The following is a 25,937-nucleotide window of genomic DNA, read 5'->3' as shown; positions in this document are numbered from 1 at the left end:
ACTGTCCTCTTTTTAAAGGCCAGTTAATATTCCATTGTCTGTATATACCACATTTGGTTTATCTGTTCATCTGTTGATGGACACTGGGGTTAATTCCACCTTGTGGCTATTGTGAAATGCTGCTATGAACATGCGTAAACAAATATCTGTTCGAATCCCTGTCTTCACACTTTCTGGGTATGTACCCGGAAGTGAAATTGCTGGGTCATATAGTCATTCTATACTTAATTTTTTGAGGAACCTCTATACTGTTTTCTGTAGCAGTTTTTTTTTTTTTTTTTTTTTTTAAGTAGAGATGGGATCTCACTATGTTGTTGCCTGGGCTGGTCTCAAACTCCTGGGCTCGTGCGATCCTCCCACTTTGGCCTCCCAAAGTGCGTTTACGGACATGAGCCCACACCCAGCCTTCTATAGTAGTTTCACCATTTTAATTTTCTTTTTTATTTTTACCTTTTTTATTGAGATATAATGTACGAATAATAAATTGTGTAAATCTTAATTATATAGCTTAATGAAATTTTACTCATAAATAAACCCCTGCAGTGACCACCAAGATAAAAATACAGATTTCACTTTTTTTGTAAGAGATAGAGTCTCATTATGTGAGAGACCATGTTCATGGCTGGACATGAACTCCTGGGCTCAAGTGATCCTCCCGCCTCAGCCTCATCTTCACTTTTGAAGGTATTTCCCATTGTATATAAAATTCTAGGTTGGTGGTAATTTGTCTCCTTTAATCTTCACCATGTTATATTCCCACTAGCAGTGCAGATGTGTTCCAATTTTTCCACATCCTCACTAACACTTGTTATTTTCTGTTTTTTGATAGTGGCTATCCAAATGGGTGTGAGGTGGAAGATTAATTATTGAACCTCCTTTATTTAAGCCCTCCTGCCCCCACATTCAAGCTATTGCAAATCCTGTCCATTCTTCCTGTATGTCCATCTAAGTATCTTTCTCTTTCCCTAAATTATCACTGCCACTTGCTGATCTAGGTCTTTATCATTTCTTGCAAGATAATAAGTGGTACCCCTACCTCTGGTTCTAACCACATTCAGCGTATCCTCTACAGCATAGAATAAACTTTCAAAACCATCTAATTAGTTTCCCTAAAACCTTTCAATGACTCTCTTTGGCCTGCAGGATAGAAGCCTCTTAGCATAATCTGCAAGCTTGCTTGGGATCTGGCCGCTGCCTTCTGCCTTCATCTTCTGCTACTCTTTCATCTGTGTTATGGTTCGGCATGTTGAATGACTTGCAGCCAGTCTCTCTCTTACTTTGCATATGCAGCACTCCCTATTGTATTAGAGGTTATGAGAAATGCATCTCATGGGGGCAAGAACTGCATTTATTATAACCACTCATTATCATATCCCTGGTGGTTCATAAGTGCCTGGAACATATTGGGGAGCTCAGACATATTTATTGCATGCCATTGTATGAATCTGTTCTTGCACTGCTATAAAGAAATACCTGAGACTGGGTAATTATAAAGAAAAGACGTTTATGGGAGGCTGAGGCAGGAGAATCACTTGAACCTGGGAGGTGGAGCTTGCAGTGAGCCGAGGCCATGCCACTGCACTCCAGCCTGGGCAATAAGAATGAAACTCTCTCAACAAAACAAAACAAAACAAAATAAAACAAAAGGTTTAATTGGCTCACGGTTCTGCAGGCTGTACAGGAAGCATGATGCTGGCATCTACTTGGCTTCTGGGGAGGCCTCAGGAAACTTACAATTATGGTAGAAGGCCAAGTGGAAGCAGGCACATCACATGGCCAGAGCAGGAGAAAGAGAGAGGTTGGGGGAGGTGCCATGCACTTTTAAACAACCAGATCTTACGAGAACTCCCTCACTGACTAACAAGAGAAGAGCACCAAGGGGATGGTGCTAAACCACTCAAAAGAAACCACCCCAACGATCCAATCACCTCCCACAAGGCCCCACCTCCAACACTGGAGATTACAATTCCACATGAGAGTTGGTGGGGACACAGATCCAAACCGTGTTAGTCATTATTTGCAAGTACTTCACTAAACGTTTTGTCTGCATTATCTTTGTTATATCTCACAACAACCCTCTGAGGTAGATATTGTTATTGTTTCACTTTTATAGATGAGGAAACTGAGGTGTGGAATTTGAACATCTTGCTCAAAGCCATACAGCTTGTAAATGGCAGAGCTGGGGATCAGATCCAGAGTTGTCGGATTTGAGAGTCTATACTTTGTTTTTTGAGACAGGATTTCACTCTGTTGCCCAGGCTGGAACACAGCCACTCAATCATAACTCATTGTAACCTTGGACTCCTGGGCTCAAGTTATCCTCCTGCCTCAGCCTCCCCCATGGCTGGGACAACAGGCATGCACCACCATGCCTAATTTATTTTTTTTGGTGGAGAAAGGGTCTTACTATGTTGCCCAGGCTGGTCTGAAACTCCTGATCTCAAGCGATCCTCTCACCTTGGCCTTCCAAAGAGCTGGAATTACAGGTGTGAACCACTGTGCTGAGCCTAGGTGAAGTTATCTTGGTCAAATTCAATGACCAAAGACTTGGGGAATAAGGGATGTGTGTGTGTCTTAGGGACTTCAGCCAAAGTGCACAGTCTGTTGGTCCCTGTGTTCTCTCTCGGAGCCTCTGAACACTCTTTTTCCCGGAAACAGTAAAAATAAAATAGGATGTTTGAAGTGAATATTTTTCTCTTCACATTTTGCATATCTCCCCATGACATTCAGAAATGGACAGAGAGACAAACAGATATAAAGATTCGGAAGAAACGGTTTTGCTATCAGGGGTTTGCAAAAATCAAAACCATAAAAGGAAGAGAATGTTCAATGGATTGATCTGCCAGTCCTGATATTTTGCTTCGTATTTCCTCCACAAAAGAGATGATCTGAGATCACATGACATCCAGTTTTAAGTGACAAACAGAATTAGGAATCAGACACACATCTTCTAACCTGAAGTGCTTTTAACAGAGCATGGCTGCATGTTGGAATCATCCACACCATTAAGAGGAGAATTCTGGAAAGGCAATATGTTACATTTTGCTTAAAGTCTGTCCAACAACTTCAGTTTTTCAAGGACCACCGTCAAGGTTTTTGCAATATCTCAGTATTTAATAAATTAAAAAAAAGATTTTTGCAATATTCACATATGAGCAATACTATTATTTTCTTAAAATGTTAAAAAAGCCCAACATTTATACTTTGGCAATAAAAAACATCATGGTTTTAAAATTGTTATATATTTTTCTATGCCTTGAAATATAATGTTTACTCTTTCATTTTATTTCTTGATAAATACACTTCATTGAAATACAATGTGAATATTTAAAAAGGGTACAACTTGTATCCGGAGAGCTTGATGCATTTTTACAAAGTGAATACACCCATGCAACCAGCATGAGATTAAGTAGTTAAGCAGGACCAGCACCCCAGAAAGCTCCCTTGGACTCCCTCCAGTCCACATGCCCTTTTGAAAGAGAAGGCTATTCTGAATTCCAACATTTCAATCAGTTTTGCCTGAGTTCTGAACCTTATGGAATCTTATGGTATATATTCATTTCGGTCTGGCTGCTTCTATTCAGTATTATATTTGACTATAATGTTACATATAGTAGTTGTCTTTTGCTTTGTAGCATGTTTGTGATGCACACAAAGATACATCAGTCAGATATTTTTGAAGGAAGAACTTTTTTCAGGAGGTGCTGGGAATACTGTCCATAGACAGCCTTCTGCTCCCAGCTTCTTCAGGGTTTGCCTAAGCTGCAGAAAGCCTTCTTGCCCAATGACACACCCTTCCTGAGGTGGCCAACATCCAGCAACTGATCATGGCAGGGGAAAAAGGCCTGGCTACTTTGGTTCCCCTGTGATATAATTCTACTGGTCATAGTGCTATATATTGGCCAAGTTTTAATGAGCATTGCAATTCAACTTCTCCCTGTGCCCCATCCTACTTCCTCCTCCTCCTTTCCACAGGCGTTCATCCTGCACGAATCATTTCTGCACGTCAAACTCTGTTCCAGCATTTGCTTCCAGAGAACCCAACCTGTGACAGTTGGTGCTAGGAGTGGTTTGATAAGGCAGGCAATAAGATAGGGCATGGGAGTTGGATCGCTTGCCATCTGGCTGGTAATGAGGATTTTATCACTAGTCATTGGTGGAGCACAGCCAGCCTGTGGCACAAGGTGGTAGGGTTGGTTATTAAAACTCTTACCAATGAAGAAGTGGGATGGAGTGGAAAGGAATGCATTACTCAGTGTCATGCATCAGGTTTTTGAGAAGTGTGGAGAAAGTGAGAACTACGAGAACAATGGAGTTAGGTGACTATTGCTAAGTGTCGGGTGAATGCAATGATCATTGTGACTACCAAGTTGAAGTATTGGCAGGAGTTGGAGTATAGGACCTCTGAGAGTTAGGGAGACTGTTCATAAAACCTGGCATCCCTGGAGGCAAAGCAGATACGGAGCCAACATAAGCACTATTCAGCTTGTACCGCCAGAAGAAATCATGAATGGATGACCAGAAGAAGGCTCAGGGAGGACTTCAATTAAAAACAATAAGGATTTCTTGCTTATTATTATTATATTATTATAAGGATTTCAGATCTGAGCCAGTTTTTAGATTCAGAATGTACTAACTGAAGGACAGGTCAGGTTTCCAAGAAAAGACTCTGCAACACTATGGCAGGTATACATGCAAATGATTCTCCCAGTCCTTCTCCAAATGGGCCTACAGCCACTAACTAGGGTGACTGTACATTGGGGAAAGAGGGGACCGAAACATTATGAGGAATGTTGACCTTAGTGTCCAAGTGGATGTTGTCACCCAGAGATCTATAGTGTCACCTTGATCCTCCTTCTAGACTGGGGGTATATGATGACCAGGTAATAAGTGGAGCCTACTGCATCTGCAGACCCCTGCCCCTCATGCAGTGGTTATTTTCCTGGTCCCCAGATGTATAATTAGGACTGATATACTCAGTAGGTGAGTCCTTAAACTGTGGGGTAGGAGCTATTGTATGGGGAAGGCCAAGTGAAAACTGCTCCCTTTGTCCAGCTCTGCCAGCTGAGATAGTAAACAAAAAACAATAAAACAATAAACAACAGGATAGGGTAGTGTCACCCTTAAAGATACAAAGGATACAGGATTGGTGATCTTACAATTTTCTCCTCATTGAGGCCCATTTCAGACATACTTTTTGGGATGAAGTCCAGGTGATCAGGATTGGTGTCCCAACTGGAATTTTCTTTCTCAGCAAAACCATAATACAGAAGGAATTTATCTTCAGTGCTGAAGGTGTAGGGGAAAGAATGCAGGATTTGGAGTCAGATATGGGTTCAAATCCTGGCTCCTCCCCTTAGTAGCTGTATGACTGGGCAAGTTATTTTAATTCTCCACTTTAGTTTCCTCATTTGTGAAATGGACAAATAAAACCTTCCTGAAAGAGTTGTAGGAATTAGAGATAGCACATAAAGCCCCCACAGTGTCTAGTAAGGAATTAGCTTTCAAAAAATGGCAATTAAACAATTTGTATTTATTTATTTTTAGCTCCTTCCTTTTATCTTTTATATATCTAGCCTATCTTTTCAGGGAAGAAAGCAATTTGATTAGTGCTTTTCCATTAAGATTTTGGGAATTTAACGTGTTAGTTCTTCCCAGGGAAACTGCATTTAAAAAAGGAAGAGCTGTGATGTCTGAATAAAGGAATGACATGCTGATGGTAGGCACTTGCGGCTAACAGGGCTGCTTAGATTAAATCCTGTAAAAGAAAACATTCTTTGCGTCTGGGTAAGGTTGGCTTTCCCTGCTTTCAATGAAGAGGAAAGATAAAACTTCCCACTTAAGGAGGACTGCCCCACCTCCTTCCCCACCACCCATGTTGAGAAGAGTTTGCCTACATTTTGCTTTTTTCAAGTGGGACAACTGAAATATCTTCTAGCTATTTGTTCCAGTAGTTCAATATATATTCTTGGTTATATCAAATATTTGATATTTTAGGAAATCAGCCTTGTTAAATTAAAGTGGATAAGATGGCATTTTAAGGTCACCTTGGTATGATCAAACATGATGCTGACATTTACAATCCATTTCCATTGCTTCTCACATGTTTCCTTGTCAGTTAAATCCAGACTCTTCAAATTTAAAGGAGTTTCAAATCTAATAATGCAATTATAAATATTGTATCTGAATCACTCACTGTCCACTGATTTCTGTGCAAGTTGCAAAATCTTCATATGTCCTTTTCCATCATTTAAAAAATTAAAAATGGTTTTATTATAACATTACCTAGATAAGTATAAACAAATATAAATATTACATTGTTTTATAGACTCCTTAAGTTTATGGCTTTCATTCATATAAACCCAAAATAGATTTTCACATTTAAAAAAAGCTATGAATTAAGGCATGTAATTAACAATGTTAATTTAAGATGATAGAAAATAGTTTTGCAGAAACCACACTGTAACATACAGAAGGAATCTGGGCCACACTGCCATGCTCTAGTTTTTTTTTCAGATCGGGGTTCTTTCATTCGTGGGGGCTGAGTAATGACTTGGTTCCCACACAACATGTCTCCGTCCTAACTACTGTGGAACTTTCACCTCACAGCTTGCCATGTCCCCACTGGCCTTCATGTTGAAAGCATCTTTTAGTGAAGCAGTCTGCCTTTATTCTTTCTTTGATAGATCACTACTAACAGTGCCCAAACAACAGCTCAGGCACAGAAATTCTGTGGGGAGAATTAGGTCAAAGGTGGATATCCAGGTAAGTCAGATGTAAAATGCTTACTATTTACAAATACTTATAAAACACAACTTAAAATATCATAGGGATATGTGAGGGCTGAGTATATCCACAGCCCCCTTCAGGAATCCATAGACCTCTATTTAAGAAATACTTATCTATTACACAGCTTCTGCACAACAAAGGACACAATCAACAAAGTGAAGAGACGACCCACAGAGTGGGGGAAAATATTTGGAAACTACCCATTCAACAGGACATTAATAGCCAGAATATATAAGGAGCTTTAAACAATTCCATAAACAAATCTAATAATCTCATTAAAAATGGTCCAAAGATCTGAACAGACATTTCTCAAAAGAAGACATACAAATGGCAATCAGGTATATGAAAAGGTGCTCAATATCACTGATCATCAGAAAAAAGCAAATCAAAACTGCAATGAGATATCATCTTACCCCAGTCGAAATGGCTTTTATCCAAAAGGCAGGCAATAACAAATGCTGGCAAAGATGTGGAGGAAAGGGAACCCTCATACACTGTTGGTGGGATTGTAAATTAGTACAATCACTGTAGAGAACAGTTTGGAGATTCCCAAAAAGCTAAAAATAGAACTACCATATGATCCAGCAATTCCACTGCTAGATATATACCCAAAAGAAAGGAAATCCATACATCAAAGGAATATCTGCACTCCCATGTTTGCAGCACTATTCACAATTGCCAAGATTTAGAAACAACCTAAGTGTCCATCAGTAGATGAATGGATAAAGAAATGTGGTACATATACACAATGGAGTACTATTCAGTTGTCAAAAAGAATGAGATCGTGTCGTTTGCAACAACATGGATGGAACTAGAGGTCATTATGTTAAGTGAAATAAGCCAAGCAGAGAAAGACAAATTTCACATATTCTCACTTACTTGTGGGGGCTAAAATTTAAAACATTTGAATTCACAGAGATAGAGAGTAGAAGGATGGCTAACAGAGGCTGGGAAGGGTATTGGGTTCGGGATTGGGGGAATGGTTAGTGGGTACAAAATATAGTTAGATAGAATGAATGAGATCTAGTATTTGACAGCACAACAGGGTGACTACAGTCAAGAATAATTTACTGTACATTTTAAAATAACTAAAAGAGTGCAATTGGATTGTTTGTAACACAAAGGGTGAATGCTTGATGGGGCGGATATGCCATTTACCTTGATGTGATTATTATGCATTGTATGTCTGTATCAAAATATCTCATATACCCCATGAATATATACACCTACTATGTATCCACAAAAATTAAAAATCAAAAAAGAAATACCAATAGAGTGCAAATTAAACAGAATCTAACTCAAGAGGAGATGTAGTGAGCAAAATATGGGAATGGTCACTGTGATTGGGAAAGTAAAAATCTGGGTACAATGTTGAAAATGTTTCAAAAAAGAATGTAATCAATAGATACTTTTTTATTGTAGCAAATTACACATAACTTAAATTTATCATTTTCACCATTTTAAATGTAGAGTTTTGTGACATTCTGTGGCATGTACAATCCCATGTTATGCAATCATCATCCCCATCTATCTCCAGAATTCATCCTTCCCTTCTGAAACTCTGTACCCATGAAGCAATAACTCTACATTCCTTTCTCCAGCCCCTGGCAACCTCCATTCTACTTTCTGTCTTTAAGAATTTGACTACGCTAGGAACCACATATAAGTAAACATTTACGATCTTTATCCTTTTGTTACTGGCTTATTTCACTTAACAAGGTTCATGTTGTAGCATGTGTCAGAATTTTCTTCCTTTGTAAGGCTCAGTAACATTTCATAGTGTGTATACACCACATTTTGTCTATCCATTCATCTGTGTATGAATTCTCGGGTTGCTTTCACCTTTTGGCTGTAGTAAATACTGCTGCTATGAACATGGGCATACAAATATCTGTTCATATCCCTGTTTCAATTCTTTCGGTTATATATTTAGAAGTGGGATTGCTGGATGATTGCTGGATCATATGGTAATTCTATGTTTACTTTTTTCAAGGAACCCACCATGCTGTTTTCCACAGCGGCTGCACCATTTTGCTTTCCGCCAGCAATGCACAAAGGCTTCCGTTTTTCCACATGCCTGTCAACACTAACTATTTTCCATGAAAATTTTTTTATGATAGCTATCCTAATGAGTTGAAATGGTATCCTATTATGGTTTTGATTTGCATTTCTCTAATGACTTGTGATGTTGAGCAGCTTTTCATGTGCTTGCTGCCTATTTGTATATCTTCTCTGGAGAAATATTTATTCAAGTACTTTGCCCATTTTTTAACTGGGTTGATTTTTTGTTGTTGAGTTGTAGAAGTTCTTAGATATTCTGGATATCAATCACTTACAGATATGTGATTTGCAAATATTTTCTCCCCTTCTATGAATTGCTTTGCACTCTGTTGATAGTGCCCTTTGACACACAAAGTTTTTAATTTAAGTGAAGTCCAACTTTTCTCTTTTGTTACTTGTAGTTTTTGTGTCATACCTGAGAAATACTTGCCAATGCCAATGTAATGAAGCTTTTTCCTATGTTTTCTTCTAACAGCTTTAATTCTTACAATTGGAGCTTTCATCCATTTTGAGGTAACTTTTGTATATTGTATAAAGTCAGGGTCTAACTTCATTTTTTTTTTCATGTGGATGTTTCCAAAATCATTTGTTGAAAAGACAGTTCTGGAAAACCAAATACTGTGTGTTCTCATTTATAAGTAGGAGCTAAGCATTGGGCACACATGACTATAAAGATGGGAACAATAGACACTGGGGACTATAAGAGAGGGAGACACTGGGGATCATAAGAGAAGGACTGTAACATGGGGACAAGGGCTGAAAAACGACCTATTGGGTACTATGCTCACTACCTGGGTGATAGGATCATTTGCACCCCAAACTTCAGTGTCACACAATATACCCATGTAACAAACCTGCACGTGTACCCCATGAACCTAAAATAAAAGTTAAAATTATATATAAAAAAGAAAAGACTGTTCTTTTCCCCTTGAATGGTCTTAGCACCCTTGTAGAAGATAATTTGACCATATATGTGAAAGTTTATTTCTGGGCAAAACATTGCTGAAAGAAGTTAAAGACAGAAATGTTTGTGCCTTCTTTAGCTTTCTTCAGGAATGTTTTACAGCAACGTTCAAGTCTTTTGCCTCCTCAGCTAAGTTTATTTCTTATTCTATTCTTTTTGCTCCTATTGTAAATAGAATTGTTTTACTAGTTTCCTTTTTCAGATTGCTCGTTATTAGTGGTGTAGAAACATAAGTGCTTTTTGCATGTTGATTTTGTATTCTGGAACTTTGCTGAATTTTTTTTTCTTTTTTGACGGAGTCTCACTCTGTTGCCCAGGCTGAGTGCAGTGGTGTGACCCCAGCTCACCACAACCTCTGCCTCCTGGGTTCAAGCAATTCTCCTGAGTAGCTGGGATTATAAGCATGCACCACCACGCCCGACTAATTTTTGTATTTTTTGTAGAGATGGGGTTTCACCATGTTGACCAGGCTGGTCTCAAACTCCTGACCTCCGGTGATCCACTGTCCTTGGCCTCCCAGAATACTGGGATTAGAGGCGTGAGCCACTGTGCCTGGCCTTGCTATGTTGCCCAGGTTGGTCTTGAACTCCTGGTCTTAAGTTATCCTTGTGCCTCAGCCTCCTGAGTTGCTGGAATTACAGGCATGAACCAATACACCCGGCTTTTTTTTTTTTTAAGTGGAAACTTTAAATTTGTTTAAGTTCCTTGTAGATTCTGGATATTAGACCTTTGTCAGATGGGTAGATTGCAAAAATTTTCTTCCATTCTGTAGGTTGCCTGTTCACTAAGTGGGCGAAGTATATGAACAGATACTTCTCAAAATAAGACATTTATGCAGCCAACAAACATACAAAAAAAAGCTCATCACTGGTCATTAGAGAAATGCAAATAAAAACCACTGTGAGATATCATCTCATGCCAGTTAGAATGGCGATTATTAAAAAGTCAGGGAACTACAGATGCTGTGGAAAAATAGGAACACTTTTACACTGTTGGTGGGAGTGTAAATTAGTTCAACCATTGTGAAAGACAGTTTGGCGATTCCTCAAGAATCTAGAACCAGAAATACCATTTGACCCAGCAATCTCATTACTAAGTATATACCCAAAGGATTATAAATCATTCTATTATAAAGACATGCACGTGTACGTTTATTGCAGCAGTATTTACAATAGCAAAGAGTTGGAACCAACCCAAATGCCCATCAATGATAGACTGGATAAAGAAAATGTGGCACATATACACCATGGAATACTATGCAGCCATAAAAAAGAATGAGTTCATGTCCTTTGCAGGCACATGGATGAAGATGGAAGCCATTATTCCCAGCAAGAAACAGAAAACCAAACACCGCATGTTCTCATTCATAAGTGGGAGTTGAACAATGAGAACACATGGGAGAGGAACATCACACACCAGAGCCTGTTGGGGGCTGGGGGACAAGGGAAGGGAGAGCATTAGGACAAATATCTAATGCATGCAGGGCTTAAAACCTAGATAATGGGTTGATAGGTGCAGCAAACCACCATGGCACATGTATATCTATGTAACAAATCTGTACGTTCTGCACAAATATCCCAGAACTTGAAGTTTTTTTTTTTTAAAAAGTAAACTTTAGGGTTTTCCACATATAAGATCATGTTGTTTGTAAACAGAGAAAATTTTATTTCTTTCTTTTCATTTTGGATATTTTTTATTTCTTTTTTGCCTAATTCCTCTGGCTAGGATTTTCACTACTACACTTAACAGAAGCTGTGATAGTGGGCCTCCTTGTCTTGTTCCTGATCTTAGAGGAAAAGCTGTTAGTCTTACACCAGTGAGTATATTGTTGTTTGTGAGTTTTTCATATTTGACCTTTATAATGTTGAGGATGTTTCCTTCTAATCCTAGTTTGTTGAGCATTTTATCATAAAAGCATGTTGAATTTGTCAACACAATTTGTCAATTTGTGTTATTTCTACATCAATTGAGATAATTATATGTTTGTTTCTCTTCATTCTCTCAATGTGGTGTATTATATTGATTGATTTTCATATGTTGAAACATCCTTGCCTAACCATTTGGTCATGGTGTTTAATCTTTTTAATATGCTCTTGAATTTGGCTTTCTAGTATTTTATTGAAGACTTCTGAATCAATATTTATAAGGGATAGTGTTTTATAGTTTTCTTGTAGAGTCTGGTTTGATATCAGGATAATGCTGTCATCATAGATTGAGTTAGAGTGTTCCTCCATCTCATATTTTTGGAAGAGTTTGAGCAGGATTAGCGTTAATTCTTTTTTAAATGTTTGGTAGAATTCACCAGTGAAGACACCTTCTGGGTACTAGGCTTTCCTTTATTGGGAGGTTTTTGACTAACGATTCAATTTCCTTACTAATTATGGACATATCCAGATTTTCTATTTCTTCATGATTCAGTCTTGGTAGGTTGTGTGTTCCAGGAATTTGTCCATTTCATTTATGTTATCCAGTTTGGTGTTGTAAAATTGCTCTTAATACTATTATACTCCTTTTTATTTCTCTAAGATAGGTAGTAATGGCCCCTCTTGCATATCTCATTTTGTTTATTTATTTGAGTCTTCTCTCTTTTTTCTTAGTCAATTTATCTATAGGTTTGTCAATTTTATTGATCTTTTCAAAATTCTATTTTTTGGTTTTATTTATTTTCTCTGTTGCTTTATTATTCTCTATCTTATTTATCTGTGTTCTAATCTTTATTATTTCTTTCTTTGTTTTTTTTTTTTTTTTGAGGCAGGGTCTCACTTTGTCACCCAAGTTGGAGTGCAGTGGCACAATCTTGGCTCACTTCAATCCCTACCTCCTGAGTTCAAGCAATGCTCCTGCCTCAGTCCCCCAATTAGCTGCGACTACAGGCATGTAGCACCACACCTGGATAATTTTTTATTTTTTTTGTAGAGACAGGGTTTGGCCATGTTACCTAGGCTGATCTCGATCTTCTGAGCTCAGGTAATCAGCCTGCCTTGGCCTCCCAAAGTGCTGGGATGACAGGTGTGAGCCACCATGTCTGGCCTAATCTTTATTATTTATTTTCTTCTAGCTTTGTGTTTTTTTCCCTTTTTTTCTAGTTTCTTAAAGTGTAAATTAGGTCATTTTCTTATTTATTTCTTTAGAAATAGGGTCTTGCTGGGCTAGTGTGCAGTGTCATGATCCTAGCTCACTGCAGCCTTGAACTTCTTGATTCAAGCAATCCTCTTGCTCAGTCACCTGAGTAGCTAGGACTGCAGGTGCATGCCACCATGCCTACCTAATTTTTTATTTTTATTTTTTCTGGAGATATGGTCTCACTATGTTTCCCAGGCTGGTATCAAACTACTGGCCTCATGTGATCCTTCCACCTTGGCCTCCCAAAGTGCTAGGATTACAGATGTGAGCCACCACACTCATCCTAGGTTGTTAATTTGAGATTGTTCTTCTTTTTTTAAATGTGTTTACAACTGTAACTTACCCTGTTAGCACTGCCCTCACTGCATCCCATAAATTTTGTTATGCTGTGTTTTCATTCTCATTCATCTTAGGTATTTTCTAATTTCTCTTTTTATTTTTTAACTCATTGGTTAAGAGCGTATTGCTTAATTTCCACATATTTGTGACTTTTCTAGTTTTCCTTCTGCTGTTGGTTTCTAGTTTCATTTTGTTGTGATCAGAAGATTCTTTGTATAATTTCAATCTTCTGAAGTTTATTAAGACTTTTGTTGCAGGCTAATATATGCGGTATTCTGAAAATGATCCATGTTTATTTAAAAAAGTGTGTATTCAGCTGTTGTTAGGTGGAGTGATCTCTACATGTCTATTAGGACCACTTGGTCAAAAGTGTTGTTTCAGTCTTTCATTTTCTTATTGATCTTCTGTCTGGTTGCTTTATTCATTTTTGAAAGTGGGATGTTAAAATCTGTTACTATTATTGTAGAGCTGTCTATTTCTCCCTTCAATTTTGTCAATGCTACCTTCATATATTTTGAAGCACTGGTGTTTGGTGCATATATGTTTTTTATTGTTGTATCTTCCTTATGGATTGACCATTTTATTATTATATAAAGTTCTTATTTGTCACTTGTAACAGCTTTTACTCAAAGTATATTTTGTCTGATATTAGTATAGCTACTCCTGCTCTCTTTTGACCTCCATTTTTATGGAATATCTTTTTCCAGCCTTTCACTTTCAATCTATCTTTGTCCCTAGTGCATCTCTTATAGACAGCATACAGTTGGATCCTACTTTCCACCTCTTCTTCCAATCTATGTCTTTTGACTGGGGAGTTTAATTCATTTACATTTGAAGTAATTACTGATAGGGAAACACTTACTTTTGCCGTTTTGCTATTTGTTTTCTGTATGTCTTATATAACATTCTAAAGTTATGATAATCTACTACTAATTTAACTTAAATCACATACAAGCACTCTATTCCTTTATAGCTTTACTACCCTTTTATGCCGTTAATGTCCCAAATTATACCTTCAAATATTGTGTACCCATTAACATATTTATAGTTATTTTTATGCATTTGTCTTTTAAATGATTCTTCCACACAATAAGGACAAGCTTTGTACTGTTTATAAAAAATTAGTGATGTCTCCAGCTTTAGCCTCAGTTTAAGAGGTTTTAAGAAAAAAATATAACTTTTCTACATCAGATCCAGGGTAAAAGGGAGTGGAATACAAGACACCCTCTATCTGGAACTACTTGAATAGAAAGAGCTCTAGAAAGCAGTGGATGTGAGTATACTCAAGTCATAGGGTTTGAGGTTATGGGTCCTTGGTGGTTATTTCTTCTCTTCCATCACTGAGATGTTTATCTTGGGTAGCTTGAAGGTTTCTTAATCTTCAGCTATTTAGGTGATCTGGACATGGATCAGTTCTATTAGAGGGGGCTTCTGGGCTCCTCTGTAGCCCTGGCTGGAAAAACCTCCCAGATCATACTTCTGGGGATCTTGGTCCAAGGATGCTCCATTTATATGATCTGTTTCTGTCCTCATCTCCACTTTCAGAATACATGGTGCTGGATCTGGGCCAGGTAAAGATGTGAAAGAACCACAGTGGACTGGCCTCTGGGCTTCTGCTTAGGGGATGAGTGGGGATTGCTGCTTGGATGGACTGGGCTGATACACTGAGCTTCTCTTCTTTTGTTATCTCCCCACTCCATAGCTTTAGTTCATGAAGTGCTTCTGTCACTCAAAGGTGCTTGGTCTTCTTGAGGGTAAGCCTCTTGGAGGGTATGTAGCCCTGCCTATTGCTCAAAATGTTAAGTGCTCTTCTGGGTCTGTTTTGTGATCAAATAATTTCTGATGAATGGGTAGCTTTAGTTTTCACTAGCAGGACCTTCTCTGTACTGTCAATGGCCAGTGATAGTGTCATGGGTGGGTCCTCTACCTTGGTAAGGTGCTGATACTTGTGATCTGGAATCACTGACTTCCAGAGGATGCTGCCCATGTCCGATGGAGGAGGAGTCATGGGTATAGAATCCTTGAGGGCATCATCATAGCTGAAAGCCCAGTGGTATGTCCCAAAGGGCAGGGGCATCTTGCCCAGAGGTCTACTCGGGAACAGGCACTTCTGGTCGCCTTAAAGCCATTGAAAGACTGAGATCCAGGTGTTTTTTTCTGTATTGAATTTGAAGCTGAGTTTCTGCCGCTATAGTAAAATGATGTGACATGTATGCTGACAGACAGATGTTAATGAGGAATACTGTCCAGCTGCTACAAATTAGCAAAGTTTCCCATAAAGAGTTCATATGGAGGTTCTATTATTCCACTACTGGGGAGCTGCCTGTGGCCAGAGCTCTGGCACTAAAGATAATCTGGGGACCCATGTCTTCTGAGGGGCTGTGGTGCAGTCTGGGACTCAAGCCATGGTGAGACTGGTGCCATGCTGGTGACAGCACTGAAGGCTTCCAGCGCCATCGTGGAAGCAATAGCTGAATCCATATTTTCATTCCTTCATTCATCCATTCAGTTTTGATGGAGGACCCATTATGTGCCAGGCATTGTACGTCACTAGATTATACCATCAGCGTATTGAGCACTCACAGTGTGCCAGACCAGTAAGCGCTTTACATTGAATCCTCAGAGTAAGATTGTATGGTAGGGATTGTTACCCTATTTTACAGATCAGGAAACTGAGGCAGCAGCAAAGAAAAATTTAGGAACTCGCCCACTAGAAAGTGGCAGCCTTGGAACATGGATCTAAGCCTGTCCTGAAGCCCTTATTTTTGTGACTGTTTTCTTAAAAATAATTTATTACACGTATAAAAATATGTCATTATATGATTTTAATCTTTTATTATCTTAGCTCTATTTTCTAAATCTGTAAGTTGTAGATAATGACACACATGCAAATTCTGTTCTATCTAGTAGGTTTAATTGGTTTTCTTCTCCCATTGTGGAAAAATCAGGTTTTCCTCCATCTGCTCATTTTTTTTCAACATTTATTTTCTCCATAAATGTGTGCCTTTTTTTTTAACCTTTTCTTTGGATGTAACATCTCTCTATTTCCCTCAGTATGAGTAAAATAAACTCTTTAACACAGGTTCATTTTTATATCTATATGACAGTTATGATTTACCTGTTTTTGAAAATTATCTTTTGAAGTATAAGTAATACAAGTTTGCTTATTGTATGAAAAAATAAAAAATAACTACTGTTCAATTTTGATAAATATACAAACATCAATAAAATATTCTTAAAAATGAGATCATAATGCACATGTAATTGTAATGTGCTTTTTTTAAAAAAAAAACTTAAAGTATTATTAAGATTTTTCTATCTCAATAAATAAATGTTGGTATCATTTCAACATAAACACCTTCACGTTCCTTTGCAGAATAGGAAGATGGGCTTTTCCCAAGTGGACACAACTTCCCAGAAGCACAACTGTGCTTTTCCTAAGTAGGATTTCAGTACTTTATAAACCAAGTTTGTTAGTGGCTATCCTAATCACTCTCAGGTTTACGGATTTCTTAAATCCAGTAGATACGAAAGCACTAAAACTGATCTTTCGTAATAACCTCTGATTGTTTTAATACCCCAAGGCTGATGATTTGTGAAATCCTTCAAAGGAATTTTTAGATCAAAGGTTAAATATTGTTCGGTAGTATTTTCCTGTTAAATATATACCAGTTCTTCGAAAAGTATTAAATTCATGTTTGGTAACATGTGGCTATGCTCACTCTCTGCTAAGCCAGATGGTAAGGCTGCTTATTGCTGAGGAAAAGACACACTATTTTATAAGTCTTTGCATCTGCCCAGGCCCTCCCAGGTCCTGTTCCTAACATTGTACTGTTTTGTATCTGCATCTCAGGCCTTGCAGTCCAGGCAAGTGGTTTTTAAACTCTGGTGAGCACTAAAAGCACCTGGATAGTTTAAAAAAATATAAATACCCCAGCTCCAGAGTATCCCAATTAGACCAACTAGATCAAAATCTTGGTACTGGGGCCTGAACATCAGTGTTACTTAAAAAACAACAACAACAACAATATCTATAACTCTCTACTTATATTCTAATGTGCAGTCTGGGTTGAAACCCCCTGTATTGAATACAGCCTCTATCCGTATGCACATGAGTACACCTTATCCAATTAGCACTTAGCATCTCAATATTGGTTGCTTGTATTAGATAATTTCAAATAACAGCCCTGCAGAAAAGGGAGAAGGCCTATGGAAGAGAGAAGGCAGAAAGAAGCCGGGCATCAATTTTGGAAAGATTTAATCCTACTACAAGAAAAACTAATAATTGAAGCAACTGAAACACAGAACATTTTCTTGGAAGGCAAGGAAAGCCTGGGTTATCCGTTTCATATCATGATGTAGAGAAGATTGATATGTCAGGCAATAATTGTAGTACATACTGTAAACTATATCCTTGCACCTGTGCAAGAGTTTCTCTAAGGTAAACACCTTGATGCAAAATTTCTGGTTTTTAACAATTATTACTTTCAAAAATCTATCAATCGACTCCCTGCATGAGATTTTCTAGTTCCGCATATCCTTGCCAACATATGATATTAGATTTTTTTCATTCTGATGCATGTGAAAATATTTCATTTTATTTTTAATTTTCATTTACCTGATTAATAATGAGACGTGGTCATTTAAGTTTCTTTCTGAATTGCCTATTCATATACTGTGACAATTTCTATTTGGTTGTATTCTTGTTGATTTATATAGTCTTTATATAAATCAATATATAGTCTTTTTTTGTTTATTTTTGAGACTGAGTCTCACTCTGTTGTCCAGGCTGGAGTGCCAGTGGCACGATCTTGGCTCACGGCAACCCCAGCCTCCCAGGTTCAAGCGATTCTCATGCCTCAGCCTCCTGAGTAGCTAGGATTACAGGTGCCCGACTCTACACTCAGCTAATTTCTGTATTTTTTAGTAGAGATGGGGTTTCACCATGTTGGCCAGGCTGGTCTGAAATTCCTGACCTCAAATGATCCGCCTGCCTCGGCCTCCCAAAATGTTGGGATTACAGGCGTGAGCTACCACGCCTGGTCAATAGTCTTGATATTAATCACTTATTGGTTACATAGATTTCTTGTATCTTATAATAAGAATGTTATTTATGTTTGAATATTGACCTTGTATCAAATATTTTTATTGAACTTTCTTAACGGTTCCAATAATTTGTGTATTCTCTTGGGATTTTTTACCTTGATAATCATATTGTCTATGAACAACGAGTTTGTTTGTTAATCTCATATACATATATATATATATATATACACACATTTTTTAAATGAACCTTATTTTTTAGAGAAGTTTTAGGTTCACAGATAAGCCAAGTGGAAAGTCCAGAATTCCCGTACTTCCCCTGCTCCCACACACACCCAGCCTCCCTCACTGTGTTAGTCTGTTCTCACACTGCTAATAAAGGCATACCCAAGACTGGGTAATCTATAAAAGAAACAGGTTTAATTGACTCAAAGTTCAGCATGGCTGGGGAGGCCTCAGGAAACTTACAATCATGGCAGAAGGGGAAGCAAACACATCCTTCTTCACATGGCAGCAGCAAGGAGAAATGCTGAGCAAAAACAAGGAAAGCCCCTTATAAACCATCAGACCTTGTGAGAACTCACTCACTATCACGAGAACAGCATGAAGATAACTGCCCCTATGATTAAATTACCTCCCACTAGGTTATTCCCACATGTGAGCATTATGGGAACTACAATTCAAGATGAGATTTGGGTGGGGACACAGCCAAACTATATCACTCACTAATCAACATCTCCCACCAGAGGGGTACATTTCTTACAGTCTGTGGACTTAACAAAACCACAATGAGATACCATCTCACACCAGTTAGAATGGCAATCAATAAAAAGTCAGGAAACAACAGGTGCTGGAGAGGATGTGGAGAAATAGGAACACTTTTACACTGTTGGTGGGACTGGAAACTAGTTCAACCATTGTGGAAGTCAGTGTGGCGATTCCTCAGGGATCTAGAACTAGAAATACCATTTGACCCAGCCATCCCATTACTGGGTATATACCCAAAGGACTATAAATCATGCTGCTATAAAGACACATGCACACGTATGTTTATTGCGGCATTATTCACAAGAGCAAAGACTTGGAACCAACCCAAATGTCCAACAATGATAGACTGGATTAAGAAAATGTGGCACATATACACCATGGAATACTATGCAGCCATAAAAAATGATGAGTTCATGTCCTTTGTAGGGACATGGATGAAATTGGAAATCATCATTCTCAGTAAACTATCGCAAGAACAAAAAACCAAACACCGCATATTCTCACTCATAGGTGGGAAGTGAACAATGAGATCACATGGACACAGGAAGGGGAACATCACACTCTGGGGACTGTTGTGGGGTGGGGGGAGGGGGGAGGGATGGCATTGGGAGCTATACCTAATGCTAGATGACGAGTTAGTGGGTGCAGCACACCAGCATGGCACATGTATTTATATGTAACTAACCTGCACAATGTGCACATGTACCCTAAAACTTAAAAGTATAATAATAAATAAATTAAAAAAAAACACTGACACATCATTATCACTCATAGTCTATATAGTTTACATTACTGTTCAATCTTGGTGGTGGACACTCTATGGGTTTAGATATATGATTAATGACATGTATCCACCATTATAGTATCATACTGAATAGTTTCACTGCCCTAAAAAATCCTCTGCTCTGTGCCTATTCATCCCTCCCTCCTCCCTAAACCCTGGCAACAACTGATCTTTCTACTGTCTTCATAGTTATGCCTTTTATATAGTTGGACTCATACAGTGTGTGGCTTTTCACATTGACTTCTTTGACTTAGAAATATAATTCAAGGTTCTTCTATGTCTCTTTGTGGCTTGATAGCTCATTTCTTCTGAGCATAGAATAATATTCCTTTATCTGGATATGCTAGTTTATTTATCCATTCACCGACTGAAGGACATCTTGGTTGCTTCTAAGTTTTGGCAATTATGAATAAAGGTGCTATTAACATCTGTGTGTTGATTTTTGTGTGGACTTACATTTTCAAATCATTTGTGTAAATACCAGTGGGTGCAATTGGTGGATCATATGGTAACAGCATATTTAGTTTTATAAAAAATTGCCAAGCTGTCTCTTAAAGTGGCGGCATCATCGTGCATTCCCACCAGCAGTGAATGAGAGTTCCTGTTGCTTCACATCCTGGCCAGTGTTTGGTGTTGTCAGTCTTTTAGATTTTGGTGTATAGTGGCATCGCATGGTTCTTTTAATTTGCATTGCCCTAATGACATATGATGTGGAGCATCTCTTCATATGCTTACTTGCTCTCTGTATGTCTTCTTTGGTAACGTGTCTGTACAGCTCTTTTGCCATGTTTTAATTGGTAGTTCATTTTCTTAATGTTGAGTTTCAAGGGCTCTTTGCATGTTTTGCATGACGTTTTTAAAAATCAGATATGGCTTTTGCAAATATTTTGTCACAGTGTGTGGCTTGCCTTCCCACTCTCTTGTTCCTTATATTTAAAAAACATTTTTTCCCTTTTATATTATGCTGGCTAGGACCTTCAGTACAATACTAAGTGTAAGGGGATGACAGCCACCTTTGTTGCTTCTTTTAAGGAGACCACATGTGTATTATGTTTTAGCCTTAGATATGATGTTCACTGTAGGGTTTTGACAGATGTCTTACGATTTAAGGAAGTTTTCTTTCTATTTAATATTTCAAGTTTGCTAAAAGTTCTTTCCTTTCTGCATTTATTGAGATTATCATATATTTTGATCTGTTAGTGTGATGGATTATGCTAGTGGATTTTTAAAATGTTAAACCAAACTTGCATTCTTGGGATAAGTCCTATTTGATCATAATATGAATAAATATTTTATGCATTTCTGGATTTGGTTTAATGTCTTATTTAGAATTTTTGTGGCTGGATGTGGTGGCTCACGCCTGCAATCTCAGCACTTTGGGAGGCTGAGGCAGGCAGATCACTTGAGGCCAGGAGTTTGAGACCAGCCTGGCCAATATGGTGAAACCCCAGCTCTACTAAAAATACAAAAATTAGCCAGGTATGGTAGCACATGCCTGTGGTCCAGCTACTTGGGTGGCTGAGGCACAGGATTCGCTTGAACCTGGGAGACAGAGGTTGCAGTGTGCCAAGATTGCGCCACTGCACTCCAGTCTGGGTGACAGTGAGACCGTCTCAAAAAAAAAAAAAGAATTTTAATGCTTTTGTAAATGAGTTTGAGCTATAATTTTCTTTTCTTGTATTGTCTTTGTCTGGTTTTCATGTCAGAGTTCTATCTGCTAGTCTTGTGAAATGATGCTTTTTCCCTTTTTCTTTTCTATTTTAGCTACTTATAGCAACTAAACCTTTTGCCTCGGTTTCTTTTCTTTTTCTTTTTCTTTTTTTTTTTTTTGAGCCAGGAGGTCTGGGTGTCATTTATTGACAGCAGTTTATACACATTTGTTTCCTTCCCATGGTTGTTTCCTTCCCAGCACAGGCACAGAGCCCTTAAGAAGGGCAGTCTGTGAACCAGGGAAACTTCAGGTGGGACACATCTTTGGCAGGCACGTTCAGCCCCAGCAGGATGCAATCCTTCAAGTTGGAATTCCAGTGGGTATTTGAGAGGGACCAGGGTGGGGGTAGAGAGGAAGTCTTCCACAGGACTCATATCTGGATCCAGGCCTCCTCTCTCACTATCCAAGTCCATCCAAGTTTTAGGACCCTGAGGGCAACAATCAGGCCCACCCACCTCAACAGGGGCAGATTCTTCAATCTGTGCCCAGTTCACACACACCTACTTCCGCTGGTCGTACAGTTAAAGAGAATCAGCCTTATGGTAAGAGACGGACCACGTCCTCTCTGCCCCTCCCCGGCACCTCTCTTCAGCTGCATCTGCGCAGGAACAGCTGAGAAGACGGAGGCCTGCCTTCTCAGTTGAGCCGCATGTGCCCTCATCCGCAAATCTTCTATCAGCGGCAGGACGGAGGTCACACGTGGACCCAGGCGGACACCTGTGCTGCCCAGTCCATCACACACTGCCCCGCCTGCATGCTGCTAAACGCTGGTGCCCAGGCCAGAACTCCAGCAGGCCTCGAATTGGGACATAAAGCCAGTTTGCATGGGCACTTGGCAATTTTTGGTAGGGAGGTGGGTAAAAAAGTAGATGGATGTGAGAAGAATGAGTTTCATTTGATAGACTAATTAGCGATCTGAAGTGATTTTACCCTTATTTCCTTCACTTTAAGCCAGTCATGGAATTTCACGTGATTTCTGGGGTGGGGGCGGAAGGAAGGCGGTGTTAAGAATCATCGGAGCTGTGCCCCAGTCAGCCCACGGCGGTGCAGGCAGGGTGGGCCCTCACTGGGGCAGCTGGAGGAGCACGGACTGCCCAGGCGGCGGGTAGGTGATGTTCCGAGAGCGTGAGAGCTGGTACGCGATGTCCTCCGCAGCTTCCAGCTTGTGGAGCTCCATCAGGCGGTCCCTTGCGGTGGCCAGTGAGTTGGCAATCAGCTCAGCTGCCTTAGAGTAACCCTCAGCAGAGATGATGGCCACCTTTTTCTGCTGCTCAGCCTTTTCCACCACAAATCTGGCTCTCTGCTTCCTGCTGAGCTACCTGTTTGGCTTCCACCGCTTCTGTGAACTCCTTTCCGAAGGTCAGATGTGCCAAGGACACGTCATCCAGGATGAGCCCAAAGGTGGCTGCTCGCTCTGTAAGTAAGGTCATTGCTCACCTACCTGGAGACCAGCTCTCTCTGGGTGATTAGTTCTCCAGCATCAAAGCTAGCCACCACGGACTTGAGGATCTCGGTCGTGATGGATGGCAGCACCCGCTCATCATAGTCCTCTCTGATGCTGGTGAAGATGCAAGGAAGCTGGCTAGTGACAGGCCAGAAGAGGATGAGCAGTGTGATGTTGACATTCTGTAAGCCTTTGCTACCAGTGATGGCTGGCACATTACGTGGTCGAGAAGGGCAGTCAAAGATAATTGGTTTCTGTACCCATGGAATGAGAAAGTGAGTCCTTTCCCCTACCACAGTGTCCTGTACTCCACGGAATAGGTCAAAGATGACAGCTCTGTGCTCAGCATCCACATTCTATAAGGCAGAGTTCATTTCACCAGGCCTCCTGCAACAGCTAAGGCCAGGCCAAACTTGCTGATGAACTCAAACGCTTTGGCAGCCATGTTTTCTTCTGCTGGACTCCCTCACACCTGCTTCCACTTTGACCTCCACATGAATTCCCCCACCTCAGTTTCTTAATTTGAAAATGAGGAAAATGAAAATACCAACATCAGACGTATATTTTGAGGATTAAACAGTTAAAATAAGTAAAACAATTAGAACAGTCTTCATAACATAGCAACCAACCTTTTAGTTTTAGCTATTATTACTATTATTGCAGTCCCTAAAATTTATATAAGAAAGGTATGATAAGTTTCAGAAGTTGGGTAGCATTCATCTGCAAAACAGTCTAACGTTTTTCTTTCTGTGGGTATGTTTTAGTTACTTATTCAATTTCTTTAATGTCATTAATCTACTTGATTTTATTTTTTTCTTCTTGACTTGCTTTTGGCAAGTTATATTTTTCTAGCAGTTTGTCCATTTAATTTAAGTTTTCTTTTCTTTTTTTCTTTTTTAGAGACAGGATCTCACTGTCTTGCTGAGCCTATAGTGCAATGGTGCAATCATAGCTCACTGCAGCCTCTAACTCTTGGGCTCAAGTGATTCTCCTGCCTCAGCCTCCCGAATAGCTGAGACTACAGGTGTGCAACACTGTACCTGGCTAATATTTAAAGTTTTTGTAGAGACAAAGTCTCGCTTTGTTGCTCAGGGTGGTCTCAAACTCCTGGCTTTAAGCTATCCTCCTGTCTCGACTTCCCAAAGTGTTGGGATTCCACGTGTGCGCCATCATGCCCTACGCATTTCATTTAAATCTTCAAATTTATTGGCCTAATTTTAATAGCATATTCTTATTAACATCTAATGTTGCTATATCTGTATTTATGGCTTCCTTTTTATTCCTAATATCATTTTCAGGTATGTTGGATGCTTAGTTCATTAAATTTTGTACATTTTATATATATGTGTGTATATTACATATACACATTATATTATAATATATATATGTATTTGCTTTAATCCCACTCTGCAGGTCCTGGTAGGTAGTGTTTTTCATTGTCAATAAGTTTTAAATGTTTTCTACTCTCCTTTGCAGTTTCTTCCTGGATTCATGAATTTATAATATTTATAAATTCAAAATTTCCAAACAGATAAAGTTTCTCTGGTTTTCTTTGCATTATTGAATTTTATTGTATTGTTGTCAGAGGCTGTGGTCTGTATAATATTACTCTGTTTCAGTATCTATAATATATCTATCTGTGTATTTATTTATTTACTTTCTATATTTTCTAACTGGAATGTGATCCATGTGAAGAACAGAATTTATTCTGTTTAAGTCACCATCATGTTCCCAGAGTATAGAATGATGGTTGGCATATAGTAGTAACTCAACATTTATTGAATGAAACAATGATTAATATTGATGGTAATCCTGGATGATCAGAATATATTTTTTCTAGGTGGTCTTCCTGGACCACCAAGAAGAGAATGCAAATTCCCACAGGCTCTGGTCCATATCAGCAGACTTGGCATCATATCCACATATGGAGTTATGTCCATATGTGCCTGACAAACATCAAAATTTCCTGAGCATCCAAGTAGAATTTGGAGGACTCTGCCTACTCCCAAATTAATTTGATTCTGATTTGTCCACTCTCAGTGCCTCAGCATCAATATGGACTCTGCTTCCCACAGATAGAAAGACTGACTTCTTAGTCCATTTGGGCTGCTATAACAAATCACCATAGACCGGGCGATTTATAAACAATAGAAACGTATTTCTCACAGTTCTGAAGCTTGGAAGTCCAAGGTCAGGATGTCAGCATGGTCATTTCTGGTGAGAACCTTCTTTTGGGTTGCAGATGGCCAACATCTCTCTGTGTCTTTACCAGGCAGAAGCGGGGAATGAGCTCTCAGGGTGTCTTCTCTTAAGGGCTCTAATCCCATAGATGAGGTCTCTGACCTCATGACCTAATTACCTCCCAGAGACCCCATCTCTTCATGCCATCGCCTGGGCGGTCAGGATTTCAACATATAAATTTTGGGAGAGCACAAACATTCAGGCCATAGCATTGACCATAGCAGAACTGGCAATCCTCATACAAAGTTTTTGTTTCCCATATTTAATGTCTTCTACAAAACAATATTCATGCATTCTGTCAAGCAGTTGCAGAGTAAGGACAGCTGGTCATTACTCAGCTTGGTGTGCAAATAGATATTTTTGAAAATATACAATCTCTGAAGATTTTTATTCTTCAGACAACTTTGGCTTTGAAAACTCTGTATATCTTAAAAGCAGTTTCACAATGTCAGTAGTTTCCTGTGATTGATAGTCACAGCACACTGAGCTCACAGAGACATTAAAAATGTGGCATAGGAAAAGAAAAAAAGGGCTTTGCAATATTGGATTCTGTAGCAGTAAGTAATCTGCTCTTGGCTTTCCTTCCCTTTACTAAGGATTTTTTTTTTCCTCCTCTTCTGAAAGGTCTGTATTTTATTGCATTCTAGATTTGGACATACTAATAAAAATA

General features: G+C 39.0%; 1 pseudogene; it reads right to left on the bottom strand.

The window, feature by feature from the left end:
* Positions 1-22,645: 22,645 nt before the first annotated feature.
* Positions 22,646-23,471, bottom strand: LOC101136110 (prohibitin 1-like; annotated as a pseudogene).
* Between the last annotated feature and the right edge of the window lie 2,466 nt (positions 23,472-25,937).

The sequence above is a fragment of the Gorilla gorilla genome, chromosome 18, assembly GCF_029281585.2.
Source record: "Gorilla gorilla gorilla isolate KB3781 chromosome 18, NHGRI_mGorGor1-v2.1_pri, whole genome shotgun sequence".
In the NCBI taxonomy this organism is placed as follows: Eukaryota; Metazoa; Chordata; class Mammalia; order Primates; family Hominidae; genus Gorilla; species Gorilla gorilla.
Note: the sequence above shows the minus strand (reverse complement) of the source record. Positions and strands in the feature narration are given on the sequence as shown.